At 45.8% G+C, this 23,140-nt stretch overlaps 1 protein-coding gene across 5 annotated transcripts in view; it reads left to right on the top strand.

Moving 5' to 3' along the window:
- The first annotated feature begins 5,223 nt into the window (after window positions 1-5,223).
- KMT5B (lysine methyltransferase 5B) overlaps window positions 5,224-23,140 on the top strand; it is a 61,308-nt gene continuing 43,391 nt past the window's right edge. For 2 of the 5 annotated variants that reach the window (XM_053561207.1, XM_053561205.1), the window contains exon 1: window positions 5,651-5,852. The gene's annotated coding sequence lies outside the window, so the exon portion shown is untranslated. Of the gene's footprint in view, window positions 5,512-5,650; window positions 5,853-23,140 lie in introns of those variants that run through there. The other 3 variants (XM_053561206.1, XM_053561204.1, XM_053561209.1) reach the window with 3 other exon arrangements.

Raw genomic sequence — 23,140 nt, 5'->3', positions numbered from 1 at the left:
ATACCCCCAAAACACAGGCAGCCAAAGCTTGTTCCAATGGGATCACATCAGGCTAAAAAGCTTCTGTACAGCAAAGGAAACAATCAGCAAAGTGAAGAGACAACACACACAATGGGAGAGAATATTTGTGAACTACCGTCTGACAGGATTAATAACTAGAATACGTGTATACAATGAATCAGACACCTCACTAGAAAAAAAATCAAACGATCTGATTAGGAAATGGGCAAAAGACCTGAACAGACACTTCTTAAAAGAAGACATACAAATGGACAACAGGTGTATGAAAAAACACTCAATACCCTTAGTCGTTAGAGAAATGCAAATCAAATTACAGTGAGATACCATCTCATCCTAGTTAAAATGGTTATTATTATTATTTTTTTGAGACAGAGTCTCACTAGGTCACCCTCAGTAGGTGCTGTGGTGTCACAGCTCACAGCAACCTCAAACTTTTGGGCTGAAGTGATTCTCTTGCCTCAGCCTCCCAAGTAGCTGGGACTACAGGTGCCTGCCACAATGCCCAGCTATTTTTTTTTATCTTGTTGCAATTGTCATTTTTGGTTAGCAGACCCGGACGGATTCGAACCCACCAGCCTCAGTGTATGTGGCCAGCGTCCTAACATGAGCTATGGGCTCTGAGCCAGCTTTTATTTTTTTTAAAAGCCAATAACAAATGCTGGCGTGGATGTGGAGAAAAGGGAGCCCTCATACACTGTTGATGGGAATGTGAACTAGTGTGATGACTATGGAGAACAGTATGGTGGTTCCTCAAAGAACTAGAAATAGGGCGGCGCCTGTGGCTCAAGGAGTAGGGCGCCGGCCCCATATGCCGGAGGTGGTGGGTTCAAACCCAGCCCCGGCCAAAAACCACAAAAAAAAAAAAAAAAAAGAACTAGAAATAGTAACAGAACTACCACATGACCAGGCAATCCCACTGTGAGGTATATGTCCTAAGGAAAGGAAATCAGTATATTGGAAAGATATTTGTACTTCTATGTTTATTCGCAATAGCCAAGATTTGGAATCAATCTGTGTCCATCAACAGATGAACAGATAAAGAAATTGTGGCATAGATACTCACAATGGAATATTATATAGCTGTAAAAAAGAATGAAATACTGCCATTTGCAACATGGATGGAACTGGAGAACAGTATGTTTAATAAAATAAACCAAACCCAGAAAGACAAATCTCACATGTTGTCGTGCATATGTGGAAGCTAAATATTAAAACAATTGGTCTCAAGGAAACAGAGTAGAATGAAGGTTACCAGAGGCTGGGAAGGGTGGTGGTGGGGGATAAAGATGGTTAATAAGTCCAAAAATATAGGTAGATGGTTATAAGAAACTATTTGATATACAACAAAGCAATCCTGGAAGGTTAGCCTTATCCTCCCTCCCTTCCTTCAGCAAACACGTGTGAAGTCTCTACACCGGCGACCAGTGGCTGTTCTGGATGCAGCAGTAATCAAGACAGGCAAAGGCCCTGCTCTCCAGAAGGTTACCGCTTAGAGGGGAGAGACTGACAGTAGACTCAATGAATAAGCAAATAGGTCGCTGGACTGTGACGTGTGCTAAGGATGAAAAAACCACTAAGAGAGAAGGAAAACTAAGTCTTGCATCTGAGCGATGGGAGAATGTTAGTCTGAGAAGTGGAAGTATGCCAGGGAGGGGGTTCTCTCTTGTCTGTGTTATATTTGAAATGCCCACTACGCAGGGCAGGGGTGGTGTCTCAAGTCAGAGAGGTACAGGCTGGAAATTGAGCTGGGAGCACCCTCAGCACAGAAATGATTTTAAAGCTATGGATGAGCTCACTTAGGCATGTCCAAGGACTGGCACCTTTTCACAGTCGAGGGAGTGGCAAATAGATAGGTGACATTATTTGTCCTAAATCATATGGTTGGCAAGTTGCAGAGCTGGGATTCAAACCTAGGTCAGATTCGTGCCAGCCCCTGTTGGCAGTACTACAAAGTCTTGGTGCTGTTGACTGGGGGACCTTGGGCATGTCACTTGACCTTTCAGAGACTGTTTATTAAACATCTCTACTGAAAGAAGGCAGCAGTGGGGAGCAGGTAAAAACCAAAAACAGTACAGGGGGGCAGTGGTGCTCAGGCATAGGGCCGAGAAGCTAGCCAGACACCCAGAGCGGTTACCAGGGTGGGCTGGGTATGCCCTCCCCACTTTATCCACTGTTTTTAAACACTTGCTGTCATCAGAGCAGTCCTTGCTTCCGGGCAGGAGTGTACAGAGCATGAAAGACAACATATCATTTTACAAGAAGCAACCTGCTCCCCAGCCTGGAATGATAGTGTCAATGTGACCTGTGGGCTCTCCCAGTAGACACAGGGTCCAAGCAAGCAAATCCCTCCCAGACAGGCACTAAGCGAACCTGGCACTGGAAGAAGGGGAACTGGAGAGCAAAGCAGGTTGGGTCACTGGACACACCAGAACCGGCCCTGCTAGGGAGACCAGAATAGACTCTGTAGCCTCAGTCAGTGTCCTGGCAAGGGCACTGCACCAGGCCAAGCCTGGGCCAGGCGGACACCCACAGCCAGCCTCACGGAGCTTCCTGGGCTGGTTGGGCCCTGTCCGCTGACTCTGTCTTTCTTTAGAGTTGTTAATCCCTCTTGGTCTGGCCAAGCTAGTGGGGGCCCTATGGCCTCTATGGCTCAGCTCTTCCACTTGAGGGCATCCTGAAGCTTGATGGTGTCAATGCCAATGGCTTCTGTCACGTGGGGACTAGGCAGGTGCCTAGTCACCCACTTCCTGCCCCTCCTCCTGCCTTGCCAGCTGGCAGAGGATGCCTCCGACTGGTCTCTGTCCTTTGGGGAATCTCCCCAGAGCTGGAGCCCTGGCCCACCCAGCCTCTCCACGAGGCTGGAAGAGCAGGAGGCAGTGCAGGGGGCTGAGGGAGGGACGGACATAACACTGGGGAGCCAGAGAGGAGGCTGCACTTGGGTGCCCTCAGCTGAGTCCCTGCCAGGCTGTGTGACAGCCCACTCCCTTGCAAGACAATGCCAGGACACATGGCCTAGCACTGGGCAGTGAATAAATCAAGGTGCCAGCATCTTGGTATATGGGGCTCTGAGTGGGGGTCTGGGTCTCAGCCTGGAGGGAGTATGGAAAGCAGAGCTCAGTTGGGGTGGGTTCTGGGAAGTGCAGCATGGGAAAGACACTGGCATTGGGGCTGTGAAAGGCTACCCAGGGGTGGTCGCACCTGGGACCTGACTGCCAAGACCCTGGTCGACTTGGGGCCACGGCTGCCTACCGGGGGCAAGTAGTGTTTTCTCCGGTGCTTGTCTCTGTGTGCATTCAGGGAATTTGGGGGCAAAGGAAGTCTTGGCATTTCTGGGATAAAAGTTTAGTATTTGGAGCCAACCACTATGACAACTTTGGAAAGCTTAGTGATAAACCAGAAACTGGCTGGGTATGGTGGCTTGCGCCTATAATCCTAGCACTCTGGATTCCTTGAGCTCAGCAGTTCCGGACCAGCCTGAGCAAAAGTGAGACCCTGTCTCTAATAAAAATAGAAAAACTAGCCGGTGCCTGCAGTCCCAGCTACTGAGAGGCTGAGGCAGGAGGATCACTTGAGCCCAAGAGTTTGAGGTTGCTGTGAGCTATGATGCCACTGCACTCTACCCAGGGCAACAAAGTGAGACTGTCTGAAAAAAAAAAAAAAAGCCCAGAAATTGTAAGCCTAAAGCAGCCACTTGTTAGTTGTGTTTGCTCAGAGGGACGTGGCAGGGTGGATTCTGCTGCCGCAGACAGAGCTGCTTCCCGAGTGAACAAGCAGGAAGCACAGCACAGTGTGCCCCAAGATGGCGGGACTGCCCGCCTCAGCCGGGGTGGGAGGAGACAGGTGGACTATCAGGGCAGAGAGGGCAGCTCTGCTTTGGAAGATCCAGCCCTGCCTCGGCCTCTGTTAGCCATATGCCCTTGACAAGTCACTGTGCCTCAGTTTCCCATCTGTGGAAGAGGATAACGAGTATCAAGCCCACGCTCAAGGCCAATAGGGAGGGAAAATGAACTCAGCACTCTGTGCTGGTGTTAATTGGACTTGAGGGACAGTCCCTGTGGTGGCCATGCACACCCTCCACCTCGCCAGGCCCTGGAGATGCAGGGAACGGCCCAAGCAGGCTGAGACTCTGCCTGGAACCCGCCTAAGTCGACTGTCCTGTCTGCCCCCACTCCCAGGGTGCTGGCCGCTGCTGTCCCTCCATTTCCTAACACACCCCACCCACCGTCCAGCCCCAGTCCCGCGCAGCCACACGCCAGTGGCAACCTCAACTTCCCCTTCGGTCCTTGGCACTCGCTTCGGTATCTATTCGTGTCTGTGTTTTCCACCAGTATTATCAGGGGGATAAGAGGTCTACCTCGAGCCCTGACTAGCTGTCACAGAGGTCACCCCACTTATCTGTCCCTCAGTTTCCCTACGTGTAAACTGGGAACTACGACAGTGCCCCCGCTCCGGGGTCTGCCTAAGGAGTGAGATGGCCGACAGCAGCGCCGAGTAAAAGGCCGGACGCATGTTGCTCCCCTACTTGATGTTCTGTAAGTCCTCACTCTCAGATGCGACACCCCCGTCAGGACCCTCCAGGGCTGACCAAACTCCTCGGGGATGCGCCGGGCGTGCCAAGCTGGAGAGAAGGGGCCCACGATGGACGCTCAAGGGCTGCTGGCAACGCGCGCCCTGAGTGCAGTAACTTCAGGCTGCCCACAAGGTCTTCGGGGTGGATCGTCCTCCAGCGACACCCATTCCCACAACAAAGAAACTCGCCTTCCCGGGGCCACCTCCCCCTGGCGCAACCAGGCGGCGCAGTGGGCGAGGCGCGTCCCCGTCCCGCGCGCAGCCCCTCGGGCTGGGGAGCTGTCCCTGGTAGGTGCGTGCGAGCGAGGGCCTGGGCAGGGGGCGGCCCGCCGGGGCCTTACAGGGACGCAGGTACACGAGAACAACCCCGGGAACTAGGTGGCGCCCGTGAGGCGCACGGAGACACCGCCTCCAGCCGCGATTTAAAGGGCAGCGAGGCGGACGGATCCCTGACCATCGAGCAGTCACAGTGGATCCCTCCGCCGCGAGGTGAAGCGACGGCAACGACCGGTCTCGTCCCCACACAACTCGCTCTTTTTGTCCCTCCGCCGTCGGGATCACCGGTGGGGAACTTATTTCTCTCTCGCTCTCCTCCCCCCCTCCCCCCCAGAACCCTGTCGGAGCCTCCGAGCCGGCCGGCGCGGGCGGGGGGCGCGCGCACGCTCTTGGCGGCACGGCGTGGTGTCCCTCCGCCGTCGAGTCCGTGGGACTCCTTTTTGTATCCTTCCACCGATCCCGGGCGGTGTCCGGGTGGCTCACCGGGGGCGGCGACGCGTCTGCGGTGCGGCCAGCGAGGCTCCGGGACTATGAGGTGAGGACGCTCGAGACCCGAGGCGACACTGCGCGGCGCGAGCACCCGGGACGTGACGCGCCGAAGCCGGTGGATTCTTTTCGGACCCCGCGGCCGTATGGGAGGCGAAGGTGAGCCCCGGGGACGGTGGGACGGGGGCGCCCGGGCGCGACGAGCCGAGACGGGGGGCGCAGGCGCCTGAGCTCCAGCGAGCGCGGTAGCGGCGGCGGGTGGGGGCGGGGGCCGCGGCCGCAGCTGGGACTTGTTTTTGCCGACAGCGGACGGAGCGGGCGGTGCTTCGGCCCTCGCCGCCATCTTGGATTTTACTCTCCATTTTTCTCTGGAATTATTTTTTGGTGATTAATTTTCTCGGGGTGCGGCACGGTGTGGGCCGGCAGCGCGGCCCCCTCATCGCAGCGGCGGGGCGGTGGGGCCCCGGACGCGCCCCGAGGAGGACTGGGCCGCTCCGGCGGTGAGTCGGGGGAGGGGCAGGCCCCGGCGCGGGGGGCGGCTTCGGGCGCCAGGGCCGGCAGGCTGTGCGGGGCCGGGCGGGGGCCGGAGCGGGGCTGCCGGGCCCGGGGCGGGGAGGCCGGGGCCGCGGGGCCCGGTGGCCTGCGCGGGGGCGGGGCCGCGGCGGGCCGGAGCCGGCGCGGGGCCTGCAGTGGTGGCCGCGGCCGGAAGGGAGCGGTAGCGGCCGCCGGGCAGTGTCGGGGCCGGGCCGCGGCCGCACGAGGGGAGCAGCCCCGCCGCTCGCGATTGGGGGACTCCGGTTTCCTTGTTCTCCAATGGGCAGCCGTGAGCCGTCTCGCCCAATCTGCTCCCTCTGCCGCGCTGAACTTCTCACTTTTGTTTTGGTTTGAGCCTCTCGTCGAGTGTCCCCCCCCGCGCCCGCTGTCCAGGTCCCTGTTCCTCGACGCCGTCCCGGCTTGCGGCCGGGTCGCGTCCTCTCCCCTTTGTGCCTTTATCCGTTGCCCTTTTGGTCCCATAGCGAAGTGAGGCAGGTCACCCCCATCTCCGAGAGGGGCAAGGGACGTGTTTTCACAGTGACAACTCGACCCACTTTGCGGGAATGAGGTGGAAACAAACTGGGCGCTGAGACGCTCGCTGTCTCCGTGTCGGTTCGTTTGACCCCGTTCTGGAGCCGTAACTTAACGACCCAGTGAGCGCTGAAACTTCACGAATGTTGGGAGGTTGAAAATGAGTTCTTTAAAGTTATTTTTAAGAACTTGCCCAATGAAATTGGCTCTAAGGGGAAAGTTAGCTAGAACAGCGGGCAGGTGCGTTAACTTGATTAATTGTAGTTCTGTTCACCTGGACCTTTTTGGATTTAAACGCCTTAGGTCTGATCTTAGCTGTGGAGGCAGTTGCTAGCTATAACTTTTTCCCTTTTGTCTTTATTGAGAACACGCCCGTAGTTCTTGGCAGTTAGTGAAAACATAAATGTTCGGAAAAGGGAGGACAAAATCGTTTTTTGCCTGAAACCTCATATAATTTGTGCGTGTTGAAATTCATAAAATGTTACTTGCTATATGGATACAAGTTCATTGTGTTGAGCAACTTGAATCACAGGTGTGGCCCCATCCCTGTTGGAGCTCCCTATATTCCAAGGTTAAAGTCCACAAACGCTTCTAACCTTGGCATGTGTGGGAACTGCAGCCCACTTCTCAGTTTTTAGTATCTAAGTTTTCTACATTCTACTCCCTCTGAAACTCTAGCAGCGCTGGCTCCCCAGTACCGCGTCCTGCACCCCTCTCTCCTCCCCAGTGTGTTCTCTTGCTTCAGAGAGGCCCAGTGAGAATTGTCTCCTAGTGACACTTCCCCTTAAACACACGTTCAGGGCTGGCCCACTTAAAAGAATACATCATCTTCTGTTCCTTGAGTGATTATAACATTATATTAATTTGTGTGTTTTTTCTCCCCCCCTCCTTTCTTGGGAGTTTGATTCTGTTATTATTTATCTCTTCTGCCCAGGGGGGTGGGGTACAGAGTAGGTGCTCATTAGACAACTTGATGAATGTGTTAATCTGTTCATCTCCAAATTGATGAGTTTAACTGGTAGTTTGTGTTTAGTTTTTCTTTCTTTTTTTTTTTTTTAGAGACAGAGTCTCACTTTATCGCCCTCGGTAGAGTGCTGTGGCATCACAACTCACAGTAACCTCTAACTCTTGGGCTGAGGTGATTCTCTTGCCTCGGTCTCCTGAGTAGCTGGGACTACAGGCGCCTGCCACAATGCCTGGCTATTTTTTTGTTGCAGTTTGGCTGGGGCCGGGTTCGAACCCACCACCTTCCGTATATAGGGCTGGCGCCCTACCCACTGAGCCACAGGCGTTGCCCCTGTATTTAGTTTTTGAAAATGCCCATTCTAATGCATTTTCCTAAAAAAAGGACTTTTTTTAAAACTTAGTTTGAGAGTGAAAGGAGTATTATAACTTAGTCTTCAAGAAGATAGCAGGGCTCAGTTCATTAACCATAATCTTTGAAACCAAATTTATTTCAAAATCATTTTCAAGGCTTCTCGCCTGTATTTTCATCTGCCTTTTAATACACATGGAACTGCTCTGAACTCTCCATACTTGTAGCAGATACCAGTGGGCAATCCTGGGGAAGCTGGAGATGGGTAGGGGGTAGCAGAAGATCTGTGCGGAAGGGGGAGAATCCTAGGTTTATATATCCTGAGCAGGGAGTTTTTGTGGGTAAAGGATGTTAGTTTGTAGTTTTTCCCTTGGGTCATATAAATCTGGGACTGAATTTGATTTTTCTTTACCTGAGTATCAATTTGTGGGTTTATAGGACATAAATACATGACTGCGTTGTGTGACAAAGAGATTTGTGTATGTGGCATCTGCGCAGCTCCCTTCCCATGGCTTACAGAGCAAATCCTTTCAGATAAATCACTGTGATTCCATTATTTCATGTTTCTGTGTACCATGTATGAGCTTTGCTTCTCCATGGGCAGGAGTGCCAGGACTGTGTCAGCCCTAGAACACTCTAATTGTTAAGAGTCTTCCACACGTTTTTATTTATTTTTTATTTTTTTGCAGTTTGGCCACAGCCAAGTTTGAACCTACCACCCTCATACATGGGGCCGGCGCCCTACCCACTGAGCCACAGGTGCCCCCCTTCCACACGTTTTTAAACACAGGGACCCTGTTTCTTCCCCTCACTGTCTCATACTATGGACTATGTAGTATTTATTAAGTATACTAGAGAGATCTGTTATATTTACATAGGGTCAATTTGGGGCTAGCTGATATCTGTATGAGAGAACCCCAAGCACCAGGCAACCTTCTAGGGCCTTATGTAAGATTACGACTGTTGTATAAATATACTTTTGGGAATAGTTGAAGGATCTTTGAGTCTATAGGAATAAGAATATCTATATTCCAATCTCTGCTATGTTACTATTTGTATAAGACATTGATAGGGCCAGATCTCAGTTTCTTCATCTGTAAAATGAGTAAACATTAGTCTCTGAAGTTACTTCAATCCTAAATTATACTTAAATTTTTACATTTAAATGCTAGTCTGTGTTCTTATGCTAAAATTGTCATATTTTGATACCTTTCTAATTGGCTTGCTTATTCATCTGCATGTTTCATGTAATTTTATCACCTTCCACCCCCCCCCCCAATGTCATTAAATTGATGAAATGGGTTACACTCAGTTGGGTTTTAGAATTGAGAGACCAGGGCGGCACCTGTGGCCCAGTGGGTAGGGCGCTGGCCCCATATACTGAGGGTGGCGGGTTCGAACCTGGCCCAGCCAAATTGCAACAAAAAATAGCCAGGCGTTGTGGTGGGTGTCTGTAGTCCCAGCTACTCAGGAGTCTGAGGCAAGAGAATCACCTAAGCCCAGGAGTTGGAGGTTGCTGTGAGCTATGATGCTACGGCACTCTACCAAGGGCAATAAAGTGAGATTCTGTCTCTAAAAAAAAAAAGAAGAATTGAGAGACCAGAGTATGTATCAGTGATTCCCAGGGGCTTGATTATTAAGACTTAATATGGCTGCTACATGCCAGCTGCATCTTTGCAAAATGTCTCAGTTTCTGTGTAATAGCATACTAAAGAAAAAAATAAATAGACCAAGGTATAGCATTTGCCAGTGACAAGCCTTTTTTTTAAGCCAGAATCTCACTTTGTCCCCTTGGGTAGAAGGCAGTGGTATCATAGCTCACAGCAACTTCAAACTTTTGGGCTTAAGTGATCCTCCTGCCTCAGCCTCTAAGTAGCTGGAACTACAGGCACCTGCCATAACACCCGGCTAGTTTTTCTATTTTTAGTAGAGACAGGGTCTCACTCTTGCTCAGGCTAGTCTGGAACTTGTGAGCTCAAGCAGTCCACCTGCCTCGGCCTCCCAGAATGCTAGGATTACAGGTGTGAGCCACCTCACCCAGCAACAAGCCTCTTTATTTATGAATGACACATGTGGCTCAAGTATTGAAGTAAACCCCAAGCTGCAGTTTAAATGTGAGAGTTTTAGACCAAGTGTTACTACTTAATAGCACTTTGTTCCAAGAAGGCAGTTCATTTATGAGCTTTAGCTTTATTTATGGTGATAATATCTGTCTCATCTACTTCCTAGAGTTGCTGAGCTAGTGAATCTTGCATCACATGTGTTAGGGTGAACCAACTTAACATCTAATACAGGTGTCAAGGCACCACCTAACTTGTGCTACCTGTATGGGAACAGCTGGTCCCCATACCTCTGACACTGGGATTGCCTCTCAAGCCTTATGCAAAAAACCTCTTTAATGGAGGGTCATTCTGCTTTCTACTCTGTACCCATCTGCCCTGTTCTTCAGATACCCAGTTTTTTCCACATGCTGTCCTTTGGTTTTGGTTCCCACTTGTTTAGCAACCCTGAACAATTTTCCTGAAAATAGAAGCTCATGTGCGCCCTCTGGTGTTTCTTGTTAGTCACCAGTTTTTCCAGCACCATGAACAGTGCCTGCTGGCTTCCGGTAGGTTGGTTGATAAATGTTTTTTGAATTGTGAGGTTTCTGGGTCTGCAGAATGAATCGTTTTGTCTGATTTGTTTAACAAGGTTGAAGTATCTGATATAGTTTAACACATGAGGAATATTTTCAAGGAAATGCTTATGGTGCATCGTGGGGAGAAATACGTATTTTTAATAACCTGCTCATAGGAAGATGAGAAGTAAAGGGGGCTGGATCCTTCAGCCAGTGATCGAATGGAGTCCAGGCTGGAGAAGCCATAGTACATCTCTTCTAGTGCGTGGGACATGTGCTGTTGAGTACCCAGCTAACTTAATGTCTGCTCCTTCTCTCTACCCTTTACAAAAGGAGGTCCTGGAAGCTTTAGACAAATTCACTTGCCTCAGAAAATATTTGTTTGGTGGATATAAGTGAATCCCAAGAGGGGTTTGACCCCCCAAAAGTGATCATTTTTATATCTACGATTTTGATTTTTCCTTGATCATACAATTTAAAGTCTGTTACCATATTATTCTCTCTCTTAACATCCTATTTGTTTCTTTTATAGCTCTCATGACAATTCATAGTTGCACATTTATTTGTTTCTCTTCCCACAGCATACTCAGCTCCTTGAAATCAGGAGCCTTGTTTATTTTGTTCTAGGTTCTTATTCTTCAAATATGGAGCAAAGTGTGTTTACAAATTTGAGTCAGGATTATATTGCTTTCCTACATGATGTTAAGGGTGTACTGTGTCTCAACTTGGCTTTGGCTTTATTTTTTACCCTAATTCTCTAAGACTTATTCTCATTTATAAAAATAGGGGTGACAATAATATAGTGTGTTTCTGTTAAAGAGCTGTGGCATAAGGAAATAATATGATGCACATAAAGTGATTGGCACAGTTCTTGGATCATTGTAATGCAACCATGTAAAATGGTGCCCAGAACACTAGAGCTGGGACAGGGTCTCTGTTGTGCTCAGGACTGCCAGATCATGTGTGTGGCGTTCAGTCCCTCACTTGTATCATGAATAGAGATTAAGCTAGGTGGGTACTTAACAGCACATGTCCCCGCACACTGAAAGTGCCCTGCTGCCTTGCAGTACTCATCTGTCTCTTGCTCATCTTTCATTTCCTTCTCTGTTTCCTCCCCTTTCTCCTTAACTGCCCATGTTAAATACTTTTTATCAAAAAGTGTTTTTTTGTTTCGTGTATTGCTCAGAAGAAGGGAATTACTTTGAACAAGTAAACACATCTCCCTGAGCTGGTTTCTTTTAATTTCAGACTTTTTGTAGTGAATTGGGATAATGTTGAAATGCTTGATAAACTAGTGTTTTTATTAATGCAATCTCTTCAGAATTCTAATAGCTTATGATATCTTTACCTGTATGGTGCCCTGCTCCCCAAACTTAGCAAATCCAGTCTTTCAAACCTTTCTTGCAAGCCTGCTCCTTCTGTCTTCCCTGTGGTTATGGCAGTCTATTGTAGTCTCCCAAAGTAGAATTTTTGCCCCACCTACATATTTCAGACTTGAATTCTTTGCTCTTCCTCACCCACTTATATCTAATTTGCTGCCAATTTTGCCATGCTTGTGTTTCAAACACCAGCTTTTCCCTCTTCCCATGCACATCAGCTGTTGCATTTGATTTCCTGACTGGTCTCTCTGCTTCTAATATCATGGTCTCCGACTACAGGAATCTTTTTCCAGAGCACATTTGAGGGAATTTCCAACCTCATGTGTAACAAAAAAATAGTATCTACTTTTGTAGTGTGAGAGAATTAAGTGATAGCATGAGTATGGGAAACACTAAGTGGAGCTGTTATCATTGATTGTTGGTGTTTTTATTTTTTTTAATTTTTATTTGTTTGCAGTTTTTGGCCGGGGCTGGGTTTGAACCCGCCACCTCTGATATATGGGGCCGGCGCCCTACTCCTTTGAGCCACAGGCGCCACCCTGTTGGTGTTTTTTAAAAATGGAGTTACAGAAGAGAAAAATGTTTTACCAGATATACAACAAACTAAATTCCATTGTCCCCAAATCTGTGGTGCCTCTGTGTGTTGTATATGAGGTGTATTTGGTATGATTTTTAAATCATATACATTGAATCACATTACTTCCATTTAGGGACAGTAGGAAAAACAGAAGTGATGCTCAGTTCTGTATTATAATTAGCACTTTCAATCTTTTTTATTCTCTTTAAAGCTTGTACTTTTCAAAAATTAGGGTGATGTGATTTTCTTGTGGGAGTTAGGGTAGGAAAGGTAATGGTGGAAGAGAAATCTTTACTTGATTGTTTACAGTTTTGTGAATAATGTTAGTTACTTAAAAAGAGGAGGCAGTTGGAGACTTTAGGAAGTGGGCCCTCTTTTCATCTTACTAATGCAGTGTGAACACTGTTAGAGACTGCTGGTGTAGTGGGAGTGGAGTCCAAGTGTTTGATACCAAAGTCACATCCTTAACCACAATGTGGGCTGCATCCTGCAGAATCCACAGGCTGGCAGACTCAGACTTGGCCCCAGAGGTTCAGGTCAAGAGTCACCTTTGGAAGTTTTTCCTCATCCTTGTTTTGATGCAGCAAGACTGTTCTTTTGATCTATTTGTAGTTTCTGAGCTGTAAAGACTGTAGTTGCAGACACTTAGCACTTGGTGGCATCTGTTTCCAGAAAAGTGAAATTCTCTCTGGGTCTTAGATGAAATGGTAACCACGAAAGCATCCTTGATTTTAGTTATAGGCACTACTAGGTAAGCAGGTGTATCAAATGTGGAGAGATGGAAAGTAGGTGTTTTCTGTTCTGTGAGTTTTTTGTGTAATTTCCCTTAACCTCACTAGCTAAAAACTTTATTTTAAAAATAAGATGAATGGAGACATGAAATCTTATATAAAAGCCTTTACAGTGATAACATTATTGAACATGGATCTGCAAGGATGAAGCAGTATTTTCCATAACGAGGTAGTCAGAGGGGAGTTTATTTGTGTCTGAGTGTAGATCGGTAGCCAACTAAGTGTAAAAATTGTAAATGTGTGATTGGAAACTTCACCTGTAGTGGGTCTTTCACTAGGTAAAATGATCTGCTACATGAAAAATTCTGATAGTTTTTATTGTAAAACAATTTTATATTTTTATATAAAGAAATTCAATCGTATCTAGTTTAGTACAGTGTGCGAGTAATTAGATGTGTGAGAAGCCAGCTTTCAAGATTCCTGTAACTCAGCTGTTTCAGACCTGCAGTTGAAGAAGAAAAATGAATTTTAAAAGTTGTTTTAGATGCATTGTTTCTGAAAGTGTTTAAAATCCTTTTTCTTTGACACACTGGAATTTTGTTTTTGAAGTGTCATGACTGTTCAACATTTCTCTAATAAATAGTTTCCTGTGGCTGCTGTAACGAATTACCACATGCTTGGTGGTTTAAAATAACAGAAATCTATTCTCACAGTTCTGGAGGCCAGAAGTGCTAATGGTGTTGCTGGGCCAAAGTCAGAATGTTGACAGGGCTGTGCTGTAGGGGTGCTTTGGTTGCTGCTGGCTGCTCATTCCTTCACCTATGGCCACATCACTCCAATCTCTGCTTTTCTTTTTCTGTTGAGGTGACAGTTCTCCCTCTTATAAAGGCATTTGGGATCGCTTATAGAGCCTACTTGGATATTTGAGAATAATCTTTTATCGCAAAGTCCTTAGTTTAATAAGATCTTCGAAGACCATTCTTCTCATAAGGTGAAATTTACAGGCTCCAAAGATTAGGACCTGATGTCTTTGGGGGCCATTTTTTAGCATACTAAAGTCTCCTTTCTAGCAAATAGCTTGACCAATTTAGTATGATCCAATATTTTTCAAAACTAGTGATGTTATCTCTAGCCATCATTTTTGTCCTGAAAGGGCGCATAATTATGCCTTGGTATAAATTGCTCACTTTCAGGCCTCATTCCCTTGGAGGTCCGGTGGGGGCATTTCCACCAGAGGGTGCTTGGGAAAGCTGTTGAATTGTCTGAAGCTGGACCAAATGCTAGAGAAGGAAATAGGAATGACAGCTTAATCATAACAAGGACATTTGTAATTGTTTTACAAGTATCGAGACCTATTTGCTATTGTGTTGATGGTGCTACATACCCAATTAGCATGATAACTCGTGTCTTACTCTGCTTTCAGAAAAACAAAAATCCCCAAGGTTTTTCTCCTTTCATAACACTAGCAGTAGTTGAAGTACTCTTGACAGGTCCTCTAGCTTCTCATCTCAAGTGAGATTTATTTCTGACAAAAATATTTATAGCAGTAAATTTTAAGGTTATAAGTAGGAACATGAATTCATGGTAGTTTTTTTTTTTTTTTTTTTTTTGAGACAGAGTCTCACTATGTCCATAGAGTGCTGTGACATCACAGCTCACAGCAACCTAAACTCTTGTGCTTAAGCAATTCTCTTGCCTCAGCCTCCCAAGTAGCTGGGATTACAAGCGCCGACCACACGCCCAACTATTTTTTGGTTGTAGTTGTCATTGTTGTCTGGCAGGCCTGGGCTGGGTTCAAACCTGCCAGCTCTGATATATGTGGCTGGTGCCGTAGCTGCTGAGCCACCGGCACCGAGCCTCATGGAAGTTTTCTAACAAATTGGCAGCTGAGCAATTGCCCTGTCAAAAACTGTATTACAGCCTTATGACGGAATATTGATCACAAATGCTTCTGATAACTTTTTAGGGTTTATAGTGGCCTAATTTCTATAATTATTGATACAGGATTCCTTGGAACTTGAATATATTGTATATTCATTGCAGGTGAATTTGGAATGGCCATTGATAAAGACTGATTTGGAATTCTTTGGTATGTTAGAGTCGTTTTGTAATTTCAGATTTGGGAAAAAGAACTAATAACCACTTGGGCGTATTTATAGCAGTTAGGTTTGGGAATAGAATAGGGATGTAATATGAATGGACCTATATTAGGCCATTGTGCAAGGTTCCAGTGACTTGAAAGTGTATCTTAGGCTAGGCGCCTGTGGCTCAAGTGGCTAAGGTGCCAGCCACATACACCTAAGCTGGTGAGTTCGAATTCAGCCCAGGCCCGCCAAACAACGATGATGGCTGCAACCAAAAAATAGCCGGGCATTGTGGCAGGCACCTGAAGTCTCAGCTACTTGGGAGGCAGAGGCAGGAGAATCACTTGAGCCCAGGAGTTGGAGGTTGATGTGAGCTGTGATGTCACGGCACTCTACCCAGAGCAACAGCTTGAGGCTCTGTCTCAAAAAAAAAAAAAAAAAAAGTGTATCTTAGCTAGTTTATTCTGTAGTGAAGAAGTAGATGCTATCAGATGTTATCAAGTAAGTGGTCAAAAAATGAGTACAGTTGTAATAAGCACCATGATGAAAAATGTAAGCGGTTAAAATGTGTAAGAAAATCATGGGGTAGCTAGAGGAGTGGGGTTGGGCAGGGACTGCTTAGTAAGTTGACGGTATCCTCATTTCAAAGACCTGTGTAGGAAGCTGCCAACTTTTTTTTTTTTGAGACAGAATCTTGTTACGTCACCCTCAGTAGAGTGCTGTAGTGTCATAGCTCACAGCAACCTCAAACTCTTGGGCTTAAGCGATTGCCTTGCCTTGGCCTCCCAAGTAGTTGGGATCACAGGCACCTGCCAACACTCAGCTATTTTTTTGTTGCAGCTGTCATTGTTGTTTAGCTGGCTCAGGCCAGTTCAAATCCACTCAGTGCATCTGGCTGGCACCGTAACCACTGTGCTATAGTGCCAGCCACATGCACCAAGGGTGGCGGGTTCAAACCCAGTCCAGGCCAGCTAAACAACAATTACAACTGCAACAAAAAAATAGCTGGATGTTGTAGTAGGCACCTACAGTCCCAGTTACTAGGGAGGCTGGGACAAGAGAATTGCTTGAGCCTAAGAGTTTGAGGTTGCTGTGAGCTGTGATGCCATGGCACTCTACCGAGGGTGACATAGTGAGACTCTTGTCTCCAAATACATATATATAAACTTATGTTAGAGAGAGTGGGGAGAAGAGATGAGAAAGAGAGCAGGAAATGAGAGAGGGAAGATGAAGGGGGAAAAAGGAGGGAGAGAATGGCATCCCAAAGGAAGAATGTCAGTCTTATTTTGCGAAATTGAACATAAAACAGGTCAAAGTTGTTTGTAATCTCATTCTCCAAAGATAACATTCTTTAACACTTTGGTGTGTTGCATTGTTTTCTTACCAAATTATAGCTGAATCACTCAACATATTTTCTTTGTTTTTGTCAATAAAGATTTCCAAAAGTCCTCTTACAGGGTAGAGCTTGCTTTTTTTTTTTTATTTATATTAAATCATAGTTGTGTACATTAATGCGATCATGGGGCACCATACACTGGTTTTATGGACTGTTTGACACATTTTCATCACACTGGTTAAAATAGCCTTCCTGGCATTTTCTTAGTTACTGTGTTAAGACATTTATATTCTACTTTTACTAAGTTTCACATGTACGCTTGTGAGATGCACCGCAGGTGTAGAGCTTGCTTTTTAAAAATGTGGCTTGGGCGATACCTGTGGCTCAAAGGAGTATGGCGCTGGCCCCATATACTGGAGGTTCAAACTCGGCCCCAGCCCAAAAAAAAAAAAAAAAAAATGTGTCTTAACTTTTCATCCACTTAAGGATTGTTTCCCTGCCACTGGATAATTTCTCTAAGATAAACTACTTGTAAACAAGTTCAACACATAAACTGGCTGGAGAGTTTTTGGTAATGTCACAGGAATTAGGTTAAAAATCTTGACAGTCCATTCCAGTCAGTGTTTTTATTTTTCTGACAGAGCTTTTAAAAATCCTGGCTCGTGGCCGGGCGAGGTAGCTCATGCCTATAATCCTCGTACTTTGGGAGGCTGAGGAGGGTGTATCGCTTGAGCTTACAAGTTCGAGACCAGCCTGAGCAAAAATTGAGATGCCCGCCTCTACTAAAAATAGCAAAAAGAAAAACTGAGGCAAGAAGATGGTTTGAGTCCAAAAGTTGGAGGTTGCTGTGAGCTAAGATGCCACGGCACTCTACCCGGGGCAACAACTTGAGACTCTGTCTCAAAAAAAGAAAAATCCTGGATCATGTTAGGACCATAAGTAAAGTAACTCCTGTCTTTAAGTGAAAAGAAATTGGAACCAGCGTTCTCAACTTGGGAACAGGCTGTTAACTCAAAAGCCACTTAACAATTTATAATCCTACCTAGGGACTATGGAAAGAGAATGGTTGTGACATTCGTTGAGGGGCCAAATTACCTGAGTCTAGCACATTTTCTGTGAAACAACTCTGCATTCTTTTGAAACTTATCCAACATATTAAGGCTTTTTTCTGATTATAAATAGTAAGTATGTTCACTGTACACATTTGGGGGAAAAATAATATTTTTTAAAGTCCCATCCCTCCAAAGATAGCCACTTGTATTGATGATTTTGGTATGTATCCTGGTAGTCCTCTGTGTGGTGCTTTTTTCCTTAGTGGTACTATAATATGATTACGAGTTTCGTCTTTAATTCTTGAAATATTTTCTCCTTTAAATACAATTTTTGCCAGGCACAGTAGCTCACACTTGTCATCCTAGTACTTTGGGAGGTCAAAGTGGGGAATCACTTGAGATTAGGAGTTTGAGACCAACCTGAGCAACATAGTGAGACCCTGTCTGTATTTTTTAAGAAAGAAAGGAAAGGAAAAATCAGCCAGACATGGTGGCACATATCTTAGTACCTGTTACTTGGGAGGCTGAAACAGGAGGATCACTTGAGCCTAGGGTTTGAGGTTGCAGTGAGCTATGATGATGCCACTGCACTCTACTCTAGGCAGTAGCATGGCACTGTCTCCAATATAAATAGGTAAATAAATACAATTCTTATTTTAGCAGCTTTACATCGATCATAAATTGCCACTCCTTTGGGGTGCCCGTTGCTCAGTGGTTAAGGTGCTGGCCATATGCTCCAGGGCTGGTGGGTTTGAACCACCATGCTGGCCACATGAACCTGGCCTGGACCTGCTAAACAAACAAAAAAAAATAGCCAGGAGTGTAGCGGACACCTGTAGTCCCAGCTACTAGGGAGACTGAGGCAAGAGAATCACTTGAGCCCAAGAGTTTGTTGCTGTGAGCTGTACGCCACAGAATTCTACGGAGGGTGACAAAGTGAGTGGCTCAGTGAGTAGGGCGCCGGCCCCATATACCGAGGGTGGCGGGTTCAAACCCAGCCCCGGCAGAACTGCATCAAAAAAATAGCCGGGCGTTGTGGCAGGCGCCTGTAGTCCCAGCTGCTCAGGAGGCTGAGGCAGGAGGATTGCGGAAGCCCAAGAGCTGGAGGTTGCTGTGAGTCCTGTGACGTCATGGCACTCTACTGAGGGTGGTAAAGTGAGACTCTGTCTCTACAAAAAAAGAAAAAAAAATTGCCTCTCCTTTTTATTTACATTTGGGGCTAAAATCTAGAGTGTGTGCTGTTGATCACATAAAGTGAACCTTACCTGTTGACTTTAGTGTTTGGGTAAACCACTCAGGGAAATGGTGCTGCCCATTTCAGAGGGTAATAACAATTGCATTTCCTTAGACCCTAGTTGCATCATTTTTGTGAACAGTCAGAATGAGCCACTGCACCTAGCCTTTTTTTGTTTTGTTTTGTTTTTGCAGTTTCTGGCTGGGACTGGGTTTGAACCTGCCACCTCTGGCATATGGGGCCAGCGCCCTACTCCTTTGAGCCACAGGCGCCACCCCCTCTGTCTATTTCTTAAGCAAACCCCTTTCTGTCTTCCTTACAGTCTCAAGACATTATATCCACTTCAGAAGTTCTCTGCTGTTTCTGAGCAAGGCACACAGATTGTCAATAGCCCATCCTTTCCACTCATAAAAGAAAGATATTTGCTTTCTGGGCATGTGCAGCCTTTGCCCAAGTTAATCAGTCCCTTCTTGAAGCCTGATTCTTGGTTTGCTCTTGGTCCTCCTCCCTCACTAGTTACTCCTTTCTATTATGCTATGCTGCAGTCTCCTCATCTTGTTAGAGTGCTCTCTCAGTGCTTGGGTTCCTTTTCTCTGTACTCACTCCTGGATGATTTCATCTGGTCCCATGGCTTGAAATACCATTAATACTCCAAATTTTTGTCTCCGACTTGGACCTGGACTCCAGGCCTCTTATATATTCATCTGCATACTCTACTTCGACTTTTAATGGGCATCTCAAAAATGATCAAAACCAAAAAAGAATAAAAGTTGAAAAAAAAAAAAAAGAAAAGAAAAATGACCAAAACCAAACTCATTCTCTCTAAACCCTACCCAAAGCTGATCTTCCTGTACTCTTTGTTACCTCCCTAAATATTTATTCCATTCTTCCATTTGGAGGCATATTTGAGTACTCATTCTCTCATATCCACATTCAGTCTGTCAGCATGTCCTGACTATCAGCAAAACCTTCAGAAAAGATCCTGAAACCAATTACTTCTTGCCACGTGTGCTGCTGCAAGCCACTAGTTCTCCAGTTTATTTCACTAGTCTCTTAAGTAGTCTCCCTACATTCTCTTGTCCCCAGAAATCATTAGTAACTTCTGTAGCTTCATTAGAACTGCTTTTTAAAAATATTTGTGAGTGCTCTGCAACAACAACAAAAACAGCCGGGTGTTCGTGGATGTGGAGAAAAGGGAACACCTCTATGCTGCTGGTGGGAATGCAAATTAGTACATTCCTTTTGGAAAGATGTTTGGAGAACACTTAGAGATGTAAAAACAGATCTGCCATTCAATCCTATAATTCCTCTACTAGGTATATACCCAGAAGACCAGAAATCACATTATAACAAAGATATTTATACCAGAATGTTTATTGCAGCCCAATTCATAATTGCTAAGTCATGGAAGAAGCCCAAGTGCCCATCAGTCCACAAATGGATTAATAAATTGTGGTATATGTACACCATGGAATATTATGCAGCCTTGAAGAAAGATGGAGACTTTACCTCTTTCATGTTTACATGGATGGAGCTGGAACATATTCTTCTTAGTAAAGTATCTCAAGAATGGAAGAAAAAGTATCCAATGTACTCAGCCCTACTATGAAACTAATTTATGGCTTTCATATGAAAGCTATAACCCAGTTATAACCTAAGAATATGGGGAAAGGGGAGAGTGTGGGAAGGGAGGGGGGAGGAAGGGCGGAAGGAGGGTGATTGGTGGGATTACACCTGCGGTGCATCTTACAAGGGTACATGTAAAACTTAGTAAATGTAGAATATAAATGTCTTAACACAAAAACTAAGAAAATGCCAGGAAGGCTATTTTAACCAGTGTGATGAAAATGTGTCAAACGGTCTATAAAACAAGTGTATGGTGCCCCATGATTGCATTAATGTACACAGCTATGATTTAATTAAAAAAAAAAAAAAAGCCGGGTGTTGTGGGCGCCTGTAGTCCCAGCTACTAGGGAGGCTGAGGCAAGAGAATCGCTTAAGCCCAAGAGTTTGAGGTTGCTGTGAGTTATAATGTCACAGCACTCTACCCAGGGTGACATATTGGCACTTTGCCTCAAAAAAAAAAAAAAGAGGTCAATAGTCCTTTCTTGAAATTTTTTTCCTGCTAATTTTGGGACAAAATTGAGGTAATATTTACTTCTAAATATAGTTGATGGCTAATCAAATTTGTCAACCACAGTGCAGTGGGGGCATTTCCATATGAACCAGCTATGTTCTGTGGCAGAGAGACTGCACCCTTGTTTGTTGGGGGGCAGGGGTCCCTTGTGGTAAACATGAAGCGTTTAGGCTTTGCTGTCCACCTGATGTCTCCAACACCAGTAGTCTACTAAAATGTCAACCTGTGTTAGCTTGGTGAAATTATTTCAAATTATTTCATTGTTTTAATATGTAAGGTTGTAGTTCTCTAGGAAAGATCTCACACCAGAAAGAACAGGTTCCACACTCACAGGGGAGAATAATGACCTGATAATTAGTGGCATGTATATTGACTTCTAACTAAAAATTTATAAATGGCACCCAATTATTGATAGCTTTATTAGAACGGTTTTTACAAAATTTTCACTTGTAAGCTTCAGTAAGGTCCTTAGCCTTACTGCCAGCTACTGTGTGGATGTGTGGGAGTACCGGGCGCAGCTGCCGGGCTGCATCCAGACATGCGTAGTGTGTCCGAGCTGGTGAAATTCAGCCGTGTTCTGTGCCTTTTATACTAAGGCACCTTTGAGTCACGATAGTATCAGTGGACCACAACATAAATGAGACCCAGGGTCACTAATTTGTCTGATGTTGGATTGTCAACCCACATTTAGTTAAAATTATTTATAAATTAGAGTGGATGTCAGCCTGTGTTTGAACTGAGCTGAAGTGTGCTTCCTGCTAAAATGATTTATTGGCCAACTTTTTCTAATTTTCAGAAAAACTATTTGGTTGATAGATACAATTTCTTCACATTAAATTTTTTACTCTATAATTTTTCCTAAAATTTTGGCATCTGTTCTTTGCTGTAACAGATAATAAACTGAATGAATAAAGTAACTTAGAGCAGCAGTTCTCACAGTGGAGCTGGCATCACCTTGATTTCACTACACTGTATTGCTGGGCCCCATCCTCGGAGTCTTGGTTTCGACTTAATGATTTTCCATGGAGACTCTTTATTCCAGGTTTTTTTTTTTTTGAGACAGAGTCTCACTTTATCATCCTCGGTAGAGTGCTGTGGTGTCACAGCTCACAGCAACCTCCAACTTTTGGGCTTAGGTGATTCTCCTGCCTCAGCCTCCTGAGTAGCTGGGACTACAGGCGCCCACCACAACACCCGGCTATTTTTTGTTGCAGTTTGGCCGAGGCCGGGTTCAAACCCGCCACCCTCGTTACATGGGGCCGGTGCCGTACTCACTGAGCCACAGGCGTCGCTCCATTCCAGATATTTCTTTTCTGTTCCATGTAATTACACTTTATGTCTTACCATTGGTGAATATTAGGACTCCTAAGAATCTTAAAAGCACAATCTTCAGTAATGATCTGTAAGTTGTGTGTCACATGTAGGCATTCTAGAGACCAATTTCCTAAAGAGCCAAAAGCACTTTACCTTCTCCTTGTTTTTCTCTGGAGGGTGAACCAAAAAGCATGAGAGCATTTGGGGGTAGCGGCTTGTTTGAACCTGTGCAGGAGTTTCTCTTACTACCTTAACACCATGGGCATCTTGAGAAAGAAAAGGATTTGAAGAGGTGAGGCAATAATTTTAATTTACAGCGTATTTTAAAATGTAGAAATAGTTTCTATGACATGGGTAGACTACAGCTTCATTTATGCTTTCATGATGAGTGCCTCTGGTACGCTGTGCGCTGTGCAGATGCTGAGATCAGGGATGAAATAGAGGCACCCGCCCTCAGGAACTCTCCAGTCAATTAAAGAAGCAAACAGACAAGTACACTAAGTTTTGTAGTAGAAATATATAACTGGATTTGGCAGTCTTCTAGAGAGAAAACTTCTTAAAGCACATAAACACTGTACGTGACTTAAAGGAATTAGCCAGACAAAAAGATGGGGTTCTATGGGCGGTGCCTGTGGCTCAGTCGGTAAGGCGCCGGCCCCATATACCGAGGGTGGCGGGTTCAAACCCGCCCCGGCCAAACTGCAACCAAAAAATAGCCGGGCGTTGTGGCGGGCGCCTGTAGTCCCAGCTACTCGGGAGGCTGAGGCAAGAGAATCGCTCAAGCCCAGGAGTTGGAGGTTGCTGTGAGCTGTGTGAGGCCACGGCACTCTACCCAGGGCCATAAAGTGAGACTCTGTCTCTACAAAAAAAAAAAAAGATGGGGTTATAGTTTTCTGGGCAGGCAGAGGGGAAAGGCAGGCTATGATACATTGCCCCTTTTTTAAGCT

This window comes from Nycticebus coucang, chromosome 14, assembly GCF_027406575.1.
Source record: "Nycticebus coucang isolate mNycCou1 chromosome 14, mNycCou1.pri, whole genome shotgun sequence".
In the NCBI taxonomy this organism is placed as follows: domain Eukaryota; kingdom Metazoa; phylum Chordata; class Mammalia; order Primates; family Lorisidae; genus Nycticebus; species Nycticebus coucang.
The sequence above is the reverse complement of the archived record's forward strand: the minus strand, read 5'-3'. Positions and strand labels throughout refer to the sequence as shown.